Consider the following 12812-nt stretch of genomic DNA (forward strand, 5'->3'; position numbering starts at 1 on the left):
TCCATTTTGCTGAGAATCAATCTGTGGCCCCAGCTCAGGGGACCTTCTCTCCCTCTTACTTCTCAGCTAAAGCCCATACTCTCTTATGGTTATAATTATGTAAATTGCAGATTATACAAATATATACGGTCACCAAAGGAAAAAAAAAAAAAAAACACCAGAAGGAAATACACTAAATACTAGAAGAGGTGATAGTTAAACTACGCGTGAATTTTTTCCTTTATTTATTTTCAAAACCTATTTAAAATGCGGTTACATTTTCCAGGCACATGTTTCAGAGTCACGCCAGCCTGCATTACAACTCTGGCTCTCCTTCAGCCAGCTGGGTAAACTCGGGTAAATTTCTTAACCTCTCTGAGCCTTATTTCCTGACCGGTGGTACAACGGGAGTCAAACCACGACCTGCCTTGTGTCCTTCAATCCCACGGAAAGTCACAGCACAGCATCTGACACATAGTTGGTGCTCAGTAAAAATGTCTATTTCCTTCCTCTTTTAATAAGCTGCAAATGTAAAATCACCACGGCTTGCTTGCTGCCCCTTGGGGACAAAAGCAAGACGCTTCACCTGTATCCTCGCCAATTTCCTCTCCATCTTTCGTCCCTTTTCCTGGCCCCCCTCGCTCCCTCAGCAAGCTCCCAGCACACAGACCTCAGGCTGCCGGTCCCGGCTCTCCTGGGACTCTTCTGTGACTCACCTGCAGGGCTTGGAGGGGGGGCTCTGGACGACAGAACAAGCCCTGCTCTGACCTCTAACATCAGGTCAGGCTCAGGCGAGCCCCTCCAGGGAGTAAACAGGCCTCGTGCAAGGACTCGGCAGACACACTGGGCGATCCCCAGGTTTGCGCCTTCCTGGCAGCCGCCCTCCAGGAACAGGTGCCAGGCTGCAAAGGCCACCTGCTCCTGTGGGAGGGCAAGGGCCACGCTCCCGACCGCTGAGGGGAAGCCAAGGAGAACCAAGATGGCGCCAGCGCCTGGGAGCCAACACTCCCCTGGCTCAGGGAGGCCAGCCCAGCCCAGCCGCTGCCACCTTGGGGGTCCGTGAACCCGGCCCTGGGTGTGGGAAGCCTTCTCCCTGCTCCCTCCAGTGTTCTGTAGTCCTCTGGCTTGTTCTTGACTTTCACCCTGCTGGTTTGGCAAGTATGCTTTGGCAGAATTCTGGTGACCACAGCCTCTGGGCTGGGGTGCTAAGGCTCCAGCCTGGGCTGGGGCATCCTGGGGCCTGGACACGGCAACGGGCCTGAGCCCCTCCGCCTTCCTGCCTTCCTGATAACAGCTGGCGAGCAAGGAATAATAGGTAGCAATAACAGCTACGTTGTTACCATGTGCCAGGCCCCATGTCAAGTACCTTCCCAGCATTATTCCATTTAATCCTTACAGCAGCCCCATGCTAGAGGCACCGTGACCATTCTTCTTTTGCAAATGAGGAAACTGAGGCTCCCGATGGTTAGGGATGTGTCTGAAGTCACAGTGCCACAGTGGCCATTACAAGGGCCAGGTGCAAGTAGTTGGCTGCCGACCAATTTACTGGTGTGGGCACCATGGGTGGCGGAAATACTGGGGGCTGGGGAGGCAGGGGCAGGGCCCACGGCACATACAAACCTCAAAATTGTAAGCCTCCTTTGCGGACCAGGCATGATACCAGCTCAAGACGACGCACGCTTGCCGTTCAAGATAAAACAGGTCTCTAACGGGAGGCTGGAAGTGGGGACCACCAGACGAGGTCCCCACAGCATGGGCCACCACCTCCCCAGTTGCCAGGAGCAGGTCCCATGGAAGCTGGTGGAGCCCAGCAAGGGTGGGGGCCGGGTGGGCCACCCGGGGCAGACAGTCTCCAATCGTGCTGAGCGTAGCACATCGCTCCATTCAGGAACCCAGAGTAAAAATGTACAGCTGGGTCTAGAGTTGATTCAGCCTTTAACTCATTCGGGATCACTGGCGGAGCCATGGAGGCGATGCGGAGCGGGTTCAGCCGTCCCTGGGGGAGGGGGCAGGCTGGGGCAGAACCCCCACTGATAATGTTGATACATACAAAAAGAAACCGGAATTTTTTTTTTTTTTCAAAACCCCTCTAAAACCCCAACCAGCGAGCGTTGGGAGTTTAGGGAAGGATAAGTGAGTGTGTGTGAGGTGGGGGGCAGGGGTGGGGGAACTTGTTTTCTACCCACTGCCAAGTTCTCATTTACTGTCAGCTCCAATCCATTCGGAACTCACTGACTCAATTGCCTTTTCACGGGGAAAGGAGCCGGCACAATACAGGGGACTTTTCAGCTCCACATTAGGACACAGGGCACTGGGCAATGTCCAGGAATAAACACACACGTCCCTCCCAGAGGCCACCACCCCCACCCCCAGCCCCAAACAATCCAGCCCGCCCCGCCTGGGCCACATCTGCTCTCCCCTATTTTAATACTTTGGTGTTTCGTTGGGGTTTTTTTTCTGTTGTTGTTTTTTTTTTTTTTTAATGTAGTTTGGCCAGCAGTGTGTGTGCGTGCGTGCGTGCACACATGGGCACAATTTTACGTGTGCTGGGAGGAGGAGGGGCTCCCACAAGTAGAAGAGGCCTGCAAGAGTTAATTCTAGGGTGGTTCCAACGCTTCTTTTGGCCCAAAGAAAAAAGGGATGGGGAGAGGTGGAAAGGGATCCAAAATAGGCTTCCAGAAGGCAGGGGTTGGGGGGGGGGGTAGGGGGAGCTCATTTAAACTAATTCTGCAAAGTGTTGATTATAGGGAAATTAGCATTTGGTCCAGGAGCGTCCCTAAGAATGTGGCAGCCACAAAACCTCTTTGATAATCACATAAAAATAATATCAACAACGATAATCTAGTTATTATAATAACCGCGGTCCCCATGTTTCAAATGGTCACTCTGTGCCCAGCACTGTACTAAGTGCTTACATGCGTCGCTCAGGTGATGACCATGAAGACCCGGGGGGGCAGGTACTGCCTACAAGTCAGCACGTCCACATGCTCAGTTACGACCCTGCCCGAAGTCAAAAAGACAGAAAGTGAGAAAAGGCTTTATTTAAACCCTGTTCTGGGGAGCGCCTGGGTGGCTCAGTCGGATAAGCGTCCGACTTCGGCTCAGGTCATGATCTCACGGTTTGTGGGTTTGAGCCCTGCGTCGGGCTCTGTGCTGACAGCTCGGAGCCTGGAGCCTGCTTTGGATTCTGCGTCTCCCTCTCTCTCTGTTCTTCCCCTGCTCTCACTCTGTCTCTGTCTCTCTCTCAAAAATAAAGATTAAAAAAAAAACAGTTTTAAAAAATAAATACCTAAACCCTGTCCTGCTAAGTGTAGACACACCAGCTTGCCCTGGCCCAGAAGGGAGGAAAGGTGCACTCAATTCTAAAGGGAAGAAGGGCCCAGCACCACACGGGCCTTGGCACCGGGCAGAGAGCCCATCTCCCGCCTCCATCACTGTCCCCTGGGGACTCATCCCTTTAGCCCAGGCTCCGAGCGAAACGCCCTTCCCTCTTAAACCCTTCTTGTCCAATAGAACCTGATATCATGGTGGAAAGGCTCTTTATCTGTGCTGTCCAACACAGTAGCCACCAGTGGCTATGGAGTACTTGAGATGTGGCTGGTTCATTGGAGAACTGAATTTGCCTTTTTTTTTTTTTAAGTTTTAATTTTATTATTATTTATTTTGAGAGAGGGAGAGCACACGAGTGAGGGAGGGGCAGAGAGAGAGAGGGAGAGCGAGAGAATCCCAAGCTGGCTCTGCACCACCGGCACGGAGCCCAACGCGGGGCTCAAACCCACGAACTGTGAGATCATGACCCGAGCCAAAACCAAGAGTCGGACGCTTGACCGACTGAGCCACCCAGGCACCCCTGAATCTTTCGTTTCAGTTCATTTCAACTGCCACACGGGAGGGTTACTGTACTGGAGAGTCCGGATCCGGAATCCTTCCAGCTGCCCCTTTCCCTCCCAGCCCAAGAGTCAGGTTGGAAATAAACTTAAGAGCATCATAAGACAGAAACCCACTCAGAAGACCCCCATCTCTGCCACCAAGCCTCTCCTCCATTCCGGCATGGATTTAAAAATCACTGGTCTGCCTCCAGTTTATCTGTCTCCCTCCCTCCCTCCCATCTTTTTCTTTTTTCTTTTCTCTTCTTTTCTCTTCTTTCTCTTTTTCTTCCTTCCTTCTTTCCATTCCTTCCTTCTCTCCTTCCTTCCCTTTCCTTCCTTCTTCCCCTCTCCTCCCTTCCCTCCCTCCTTCTCATTCCATCCTTCCTTCTCCCTCCATTTCTTCTTCCTTCTTTTCTTCCTTCCATCTTTCCTCCCTTCCTACCTTTCTTTTCTCCCTCCCTCCCTTCCTTTCTTTCTTCGAAAAAAAAAAAAAAAAAAGCATCAGTTTAATTAGATAAATCCTCTGAGCACGTGGCCTGGAGTTCGTCATGGAAATTAACCTGCTCCCAGATCTCAGATAGTGAAACAAGAACCGGGGTGTTTTGGCATAGCACAGTGAAATGGGAGAGGCCGGTGGCGATTCATACACCTCATCTTCCATAAGTGCCCCTCGCCCCTCAAGTGCCCCCTGCTTTGCAAAGCCCCCATGTCCTTGCCTCCTTAGGTCACTGCCTCCCAGCCACCTCTGCTTCTTCTCCTGGCCCTTCCCTCCCCACCTCCACCCAGGCCTGGAGGCATGCCCCCCGCCCCAGGGCAGGATCACCCAAGGGCAGGGGGAAGCCTGGGCTGCATCCCCACCATGCCCCGCTTTCCCCAGCTCGACTCTCTTGCTGAGCACCGAGCTTAGCGCTTAGCGCTGGGTCGTCCAGGGCTCAGCTCAGCCTCGGCCCAAGGCTGGCCTGTTGTTCCTCGGATTTTCACCCCGCGGTCCCTACTGTGTGCTGTTTGTTCACCCGGCTAAGTGCATCCCAGAAATAACGTTCAAAGTAAAAACTCAGTAAAAAAAAAAAAAAAAAAGACCGCTGTGCTCTTACTCGGGGCTCACAGGTGGGCTTCCAATCCCATTTTACAGATGTGCAAACAGAGGGGTAGTGAAACTGATCCCTGGGCCTCTGGGGCCCGCATTAAGCCCACAGGCTGTGTGAACACAGGCAGGGTCCACCAGCACCGTGGGGCAGTTCCCAGGGGCTGCCCCCACCAACCCCTCGTCAGTGTCCCCTCTGGGGTCTGACTCCAAATGTGGGCCTTCTGACTTAAATACCAGGAGACCTCAAGGTAGCCCAGAAAGATAAAACACAAAATCAGAGTTTCTAACACCACAGCACCCCACACCTTCAGGAGTCCCAGCCCCCAGATACAGAGAGCGGGTTCTCCCTTCTGTCTCGTCCACAGCACGCCCTGGTGGGCAGCAGGTGTGTCCACACTCACTCCCGTGTGAGTCTGAAACACACACAGGTACCAGGCTGGTTCTAAGCACAAGCCTCAGCTCGTCTAATCCTCACATCAACCCCACGAGGCAGCCAATGTTATATCCCCACTTTACGGATAAGAAAACTGAGGCACAGGCTAGTTAAGTAACTAACGTAAGGACGTGACTTTGATCCCCAGCTAATTCCAGAATGCATAATCTACAATCTATGCAGCTCCTCAGTGAATCCATGGCTCAAAACAGTTAAGTACACCCCACATCCTGAAAGGGGTCCCCCGTACCGTCTGAAAAGCAACTGCCCCCCACTAACTCAGTCCCCAGCTCCCAGTAATGAGAACCAAAGCACAACGTGATGTAAAAACGCAACCCCAGCACCACCCTTACACACACGCGATGTTCAGGCCCACGGCTCTCGGGAATGACTGATACCATATTATATGAAACTGGCTCATCTGACACAGAGGGCACGCTGTACGTGACTCTGTGACCAAGATCAATTCTCCATGACATTTCATGATTTCAAAGAACTTTCAGAGCTGCTAGGCCAGCCGACCAGCAGGGCGACCCCGTGAGGGAAGTAGGGTCAGAGGCCATTTGATAAGAGAGGAAACTGAGGCCCAGAGAGGTCCAATGACTTGCCCAAGACCACACAGCGGTTTAGTGCAGAGCCGGAACGGGAACGCCGTCTCCTGACCCCTATAACCAGACCTCAGCGGAGCTCCAGACCACCCAAGTCTCACCCTGTCCCCTCCTGCCAGACCAAAGATGCTGGGCTTGGCCCATGGTCGTCCCCCCCTCAGGAATCAGATTTCCCTGAAATTCCCAAAGGAGCCTCTGGGCCTAGTGGGCCCGGAAATGGCCCTCACATAGCGAGCTGCACAGCTGAGCTCCCCAGGGGCGAGGGGGGCGGGCAGAGCGGGAGACGCTGGCACAGCCCCCGTGGGTACTCTGCCAGCAATTAGTGCTGGGGAAGAGTGCCAGCCTGGCAGAGCCGATTCCCCCACCCCTTCTTCTCATCACACACACACACACACACACACACGCGCACGCACACGCACACGCACACACGCTTACCCACCCCAAGACCAGCAGAGAGGCAGCGCGGCTTCCTTTCGGTAAATCTCATCAGCAAGGCACACAGGGCAGGCGATTTGGTCATTACTGCTTTTAAACAACAGAAAAGCAGCATCCACACGCCATTAACCCGTCCTGCTCTCCCTCCGGGTTTCACACCAGCTCAGTCACCAGCCTTCATCTCCAACTCCCACGCACCCCTTTTTGCATGCTCCCCAGAAGTTGCTTTCCAAAAGAAACACCGAGTTAAAACACACACACACACACACACACACACACACACACACACACACACACCTGACTATGGTAAGTCAAACCTGAATTGTATCTCCTGCCCCTCCTCTGTCTCCAGAGAAAATCACCCACGGTTTGGACACGACCTTGGCTAAGACCATTCCTCAAATACCCTAGGAATCCTCCAGAATGCCCCTCCGGATGAGGAGAAGGCTGCCTTTGTCCTGTAGAGGGACATCTACCTGAGCAGGTATGGCTCTTTAGAGGGGAATCTGAGTGTGGGCCCCAGTCCACCTGCACGGGGCGGGGAGCTGTGTCACAGTCTGACCTGACTCTGCTCCCCCAGTACTGAGGTAGGCAGGGATGGGAACGGACAGAACAGATTTTGCCTCCTCACTTGCCTTCCCCCCACAACGGTCCTGGAGAATTGGAAAGAAGCCCACCAGAGCAAGGGACCCTAGAGGGTCCTTAGCTGGGTTTATAAGATCTGCTGAAACCCCTCAAAGAATAAGTAGTATTTATGCTTATGAGACCTTTTTTTATTAAGAGGATTCTCAAAGGGGGCACACGAACTCAAAAGAGGAAGGAGCAGAGACCCCCCCCCCCCCACCATGGGCTCAGCAGTATCTCCTGCCCAACTGTCCCTCTCAAGTGGCCCTGCCCAGCTGCCTCCCTGGCCCCCCCCTCCTGGGCCTCCCCTTGCCTGGCCTGGAAGCTGGTCACTGGGAGCGCTGGCCCCGGGAGCTGTGCCATGCTCCTGTGCCAAGGCCCACTCACCCTCCTGCCGGCCTGCCAGGGCTGCCCGCAGGCCCGGCAGAGGACAGGCCCGGCAGAGGCCACCAGCGGGGAGGAGAGAGGAAGCCAGCGGCTGCTCGTCTTGAAAAACCTCGAAGATCCTCTAAGCCACCTAGTGTCCGGAGCTGAGCTCTGGCCGCCGCTCTGTCCCTCTGGCTTACCAGAGCGGACAATGCGGGGGAGCCCAAGGGAGCGGGACGAGCCATCCACCCCCCACCTTCTCCAGGAACCTGAGGCCAGGGTGGAGGGGGGTTGGGGGGCGGACAGGAGCTGAGCCTGCCGGGGAGACGGTGCCCAGGAGGGAGCAAAGGCCCTGTGGCACCTGCTCCCCGTTACAACCCAAGGCAGGGCCGACCCAAGGCAGATGCTTCCCTTATCCCAGCTAGTCACCCTCTCCTGGAGATCCCAGTGTCATCTCAGACAACCGTCTGGTCTGGGCTTCTATGGGCACCCCCCCACCCCCGCCACCCCAGCCTCCAGGTCTCCTGCAGAGCCTCCCAAACCCTTGGCCTGCCACTCCCCCAGGACTGCATGCCCCCCCTTCTCTGCTCTCTCTTTTCTCTGTGTCCTCAAGACTCCTCTCACCTTGAGAAGTGTTAGGATTACCCAGCATTTACACTCAATGCTCTCTCTTCTTTATTCCTTAAGGCTTATTAAGAATGATAATGAGTTTCGAAGGAGCCACACGTCTCTCTCTCTCTCTCTCTCTCTCTCTCTCTCTTCTCTATCCTTCCCTCTCTCTCCCCACCCCCCTCCTTGGCTCTCTTTCTCTACGTGTCTTTTCCACCAAAGACACACAGGACAAATCCAGACCAAAAGAAAAAAAAAAAAATTCCAACAATATGGAACAAGGGCACTTGAGGATTTATATTCAATAAACCCCTCTCTCTTCTTCCCTCTCCCTAGTTGTTCTCAATTATTCAGATTAAAAAAAAAACTCCCCCTTCTCTTCCCCACCCTCCAGACCACCCCTCACTCTGCTGGACTTTGAGCAGGGAGAACTGTAGAAGGGGCCCAGCTTGCCCACACAACCTCGTTAACGTGCAGGCTCTTAAACGGTTGATTAATTTTTGCAGAATTTATGACAGGCGTTAGCTCCCCCCCCACCCCCAACCCACACGGTGGCCTCAGCACCACAGCAACTTAACTTGGTGAACTTGAGTCGGGGGGCAGAGATGGGGCACCCCCCCCATCCCCAGTGGCTTCCTGCATCTGGAACCACGGGCAGCCCAGCGACAGAATGAAGACACACAGGTGCCAAAGGCCAGGCAGGAGACAGACCCACTCGAGGCACGGCGTCGACACCCACAGGGGAGATCACCAGGCGGCCAGAAGCCATGGTTAACTTTTCGCTATTCGGGACTTTTTAATTCCCAAATAAGGAAGCCATTGGAAAATAGGCAACAAGCAAACGAGCCCGCCAGCCTCCACGAATGCCCAAGTTCGCGCCCACCAAACCACTCCATGCATCCCAGCAGAGGGACCGCCTGATCGGTCTGCCGGGCTGCCCTTCAGAGAAGGGGAAGAACAGATCCTAATGAAATTACAGTTTTTAAAATGTCTATAAATTAAATCTCTCTCTCTCTCTCTCTGAATCTCCCCTTGAGCTCCCTCCTTTACAAGGCTTGTTTGCCTCTCCTCGGTTCGCTCTGCTCATGTCTGTTTTTCTGATATAGACATCAAGAGGTTACGGGCTCAATTACCACTCCGCTGGAGTCTCAGCACCAGACTCGCCTGGCCTTCTCTTCTCCTCTTCAGAAATCAGATACCAAAGAAATCTCTCTTCTGCTTTATATTTTTATTTTTAATGCCAAAAGCCTAAAGATTCATTCAGTTGACTCACAGCCTTTTTTAACTTACTTCAAATGGAGGGGTGGGGGGGGGGGGGAGAATATCCTTCTTCATTGTGTCCGAGTATAAATATAATAGAAATGCTTTTCTCTTTATCTCATTCCCCTTTTTTAAGGACACACACAAAACCTTAGGAATACGTGGAATTTCAAAAGGATGGAGAACAGAGTATAAGTGTGCTTAATTAATGCCTGCCTGTTGGCGGGGGGGGGGGGGTAGCAAAAGAGAGTATCAGTTGGACATCTAGTATCTTTCTAAAGTTAAGGAATGACATCCTAAGACTTCTTATTAGCAAAAAGTCCATTTGAAAAGGGAGGAACATAAATGGTGATTTAAAAAAAAAAAAAAGGAAAACATTTCTTACACCTTCTCCAACACTGTCACTTAATACAGAAGGGAGATACGCTGGCTCTATAATTTTACATCCTCACAGAGCCATCCCCTCCAAAAATAAGTGAAAAAAAAAATCCAGGTCATCGTCAATCATCACAGCGGATTCCTGAGAAGCAGAAATCAGCTTTAGGTTGTACGGCTAAGGGAAAAAACAACCCCTTTGCTATAATTCTGGAAATATTAAACCAGAGGGGATTCCAAAAGGTACTTTTCCAGGAAAAAAACACTTGAGACAAAGGCTGGAGAAAGCTGAAGCTCAAGGTGAATCAAAAAAGAAAAACTTTGTCTTTCCAATTAACTAGACTGGGAAAAAGAAGGGGGGGGGGGGGACACACATTACTACCAACTCATTAATTCTTTCCTGTAAACAATTTAATTAAATTCTGCTAAATACAGGAGAAATACTCATTTTGGAGTGCTTCCCCCCTACCTCCAAAGCAAATTCCTTCAGGTTACTCCCCCCCATGCCAACACTTTGCCTTCCGCACAACCTTCAAATGGATTTCCAACTGCACTGCTCACGGCTGCCAGAATGACAGCCTCATATGTCTGAAAGCTGACACTTCAGCTTTTAAAAGAAATGGGGGAAAATAAGCTGTTGACTTCTTGGTTAAAGTATTTTCTTGTTCTAACTCATGTTCTTATGTCACTGGGCTAAAAAAAAAAAAAGAGAGAGAGAGAGAGAGAAGAGAGAAGAGAGAGATATGACTTTCCTTGAATGATCTGTTTAACCTAAGCCAGAGGAAAAAAAAGAAAGTCATTAATTACTTATGTGAGCTATTGCTTCAGAAAGACAATAAACCTGCCCGGTCGCCATGGATATGACATATTTGCTCTGAAAACAACACAATAATTAGCAAAGGGGAAAGATACAAGGAGAATATGCAAACTCCTGAGTTTAAAGCCACAGTGTGCTCTTTTCTCCCGTAAGCCTGTTCTGTTTGCAATCCAAATCAAACAAATTTTTAAAATATAGCAAAGGGGGAAATAGCAAGAATGGCTCCTCTCTCCTCTGAGCTGAGAAGCAACAACCACTCCACCCCCTTCCAAAAGAAAATAATGTAAAAGAGAACCAGAATGGCATGAGAGGGGGGAAAAAGTCAAGCATAGCCTCTGTTTTATTTCCTATAGCAGGGGTGGAGTCTGAGGTTTGTTTTTTCTTCTCTCTCTCTCTCTCTTTTTTTTTTTTTTTAAGTGTGCTCTTATTTAGTTTTGGACCTTCTGGCCAGATATAAATTTATTTATGAAAGCCAAATGCCCTGTGTGTGGCTCACCCCTCCCCAAAGTAAATGGAAATGGGAAGGGGTGGAGGTGGGGGATTCTACTTGCAAAAGCCAAACAGTATACTCAGAAAGCATCAGCTCTAGAGAGGGACATCCACTCCCCCCACCTCCAAGAAAATGGAACCCAGGCCTTACTTTAAAATTAAAAATGCATTAAATGGTTTTACCTACAACTTAGTCCCAGAGGATCATTAGGAAATGCAATCGCTTTGTATCATATCTGTCAGCGTGATAAATATCTGAGTTCAGAGTAGGTTTGCAATTTTTCAGAGTGTCACAAACCAAGATAATTTTTTTTCTGCCTTACTTTCTTAATTCACTGTACCCTCCTCCCCACCCCCCAAAGTCTACAGAAAAATACCTGAGGAGGGGAGGAGAAAAAGAGAAAAAGTTGATATGCTCTCATACACAAGACAGAGGTTACTGATATTCCCCCCAAAAGTGGAGAAATTAGGACTGCAAAATATTTGGGTATTAAAAAAAATTTTTTTAAGTACTCCATTAAGTTTGAGTAAAAACTTTCCCCCTCTTCCCAGAGGCTAATTTTCCAAAAACAGATGGTCAGGATCTAAAAGAGAAGCAAATATACCTCAACCCCCACAGGCAGAGAAATCTAACTTTGAACTTCTTTTTAAATTAAAAAGGGGGGGGGGGGCAGATAAACTATTAATAAGTATGAAAAATTAGCTGAGCTACAAGTTTTGTTTTTCTCACTAAAAAAATTCTTTAAACACAGGGGAACAGATATAAAGGAGAGGTTTACATTTGACTTTCTATTTTTTTTAACAATAGTTGTTTTTGTGCGTGTGTGTGTTTTTAGATTGGACTCTTTGATCTTGAAAGAATTTTGCTCTTATAAGATGGGGAAGGGGGGGCGGTGAAATGATCTGTTTTAAATGATGATGCAACTTAGGCATCAAAGCCTTCGCTCTCTTCTAGCCATAATAAGCTGTACTTGCCACAAAGCGCGAGTCTCCCGGCTCTTCTCCTTCGTAAGAAGGAAATAAAAAGCACTGAGACTCAGGGAAAGACTCGAAGTGTCTGCAAGGTGCAAAGTCTAAAAACAAAAATCAAAAAGAGAGGGGGAAAGAGAGAGAGAGAGAGAGAGAGGCACTGCCCCTTTAAACGTTTTAGTGCATATGGAGTTTGATTTCTGAAAGAGATCAGTTTAACATCTCCATAGAAACCAGCAACAGATTATCATCAACAGAATAAATAACTAGTCTAATAAATTAAACAGGAGGCATAAGATCGCTGGAAACCTGATTACTGAAGTTCAACAATATTCCCCATAAACTCTCGTTAACCGCCTCCAAGGTGGCTAACAAGATGGGGGCGGGGGGCAATCTCTCTAGCTCGCGGGATTCCGGAGAGAGAGACGGTGGCGGCCGCCGGGAAGGGAAAAGTTCCCCACCCTGCCCTGCAGAGGGTCTGAGAGCTCCAGTGAGGAGCAGACCACAAAGCCGAAGTTTAGGAAGTGGGAAAGCCACTGGCGTCGGGGGAGGCAGCGCGAGTCGCCGGAGATGGCCCGGGACGCACCTCCTGGCCGCCTCCGAGGCGCAAACCCGGAGCTTTGCGCTCGGGCGCCGAACGGCCCAGCGCCCCCTCTGGGCACGTGGAGCGCAGCCCGGGCGCAGCCCCCGGGGACCAACTACCCCCCTCACCACGCCCGGCGCAGCTGCTCCTGCTCAGCCCGGACAGCTCCCTTTAGGACGGCGACGTGTGTGTGGTGTTCGTGTGTGTGTGTGTGTGTGTGTGTGTGTGTGTGTGCGCGCGCGCGCCGCGGGGGGGGGGGGGGCACCGATTTACCCGGCGATCTGTTTTCCAGTCCCCTCGCGCGCTCTT

This window comes from Panthera leo, chromosome C1 (genome assembly GCF_018350215.1).
Source record: "Panthera leo isolate Ple1 chromosome C1, P.leo_Ple1_pat1.1, whole genome shotgun sequence".
Lineage (NCBI taxonomy): Eukaryota > Metazoa > Chordata > Mammalia > Carnivora > Felidae > Panthera > Panthera leo.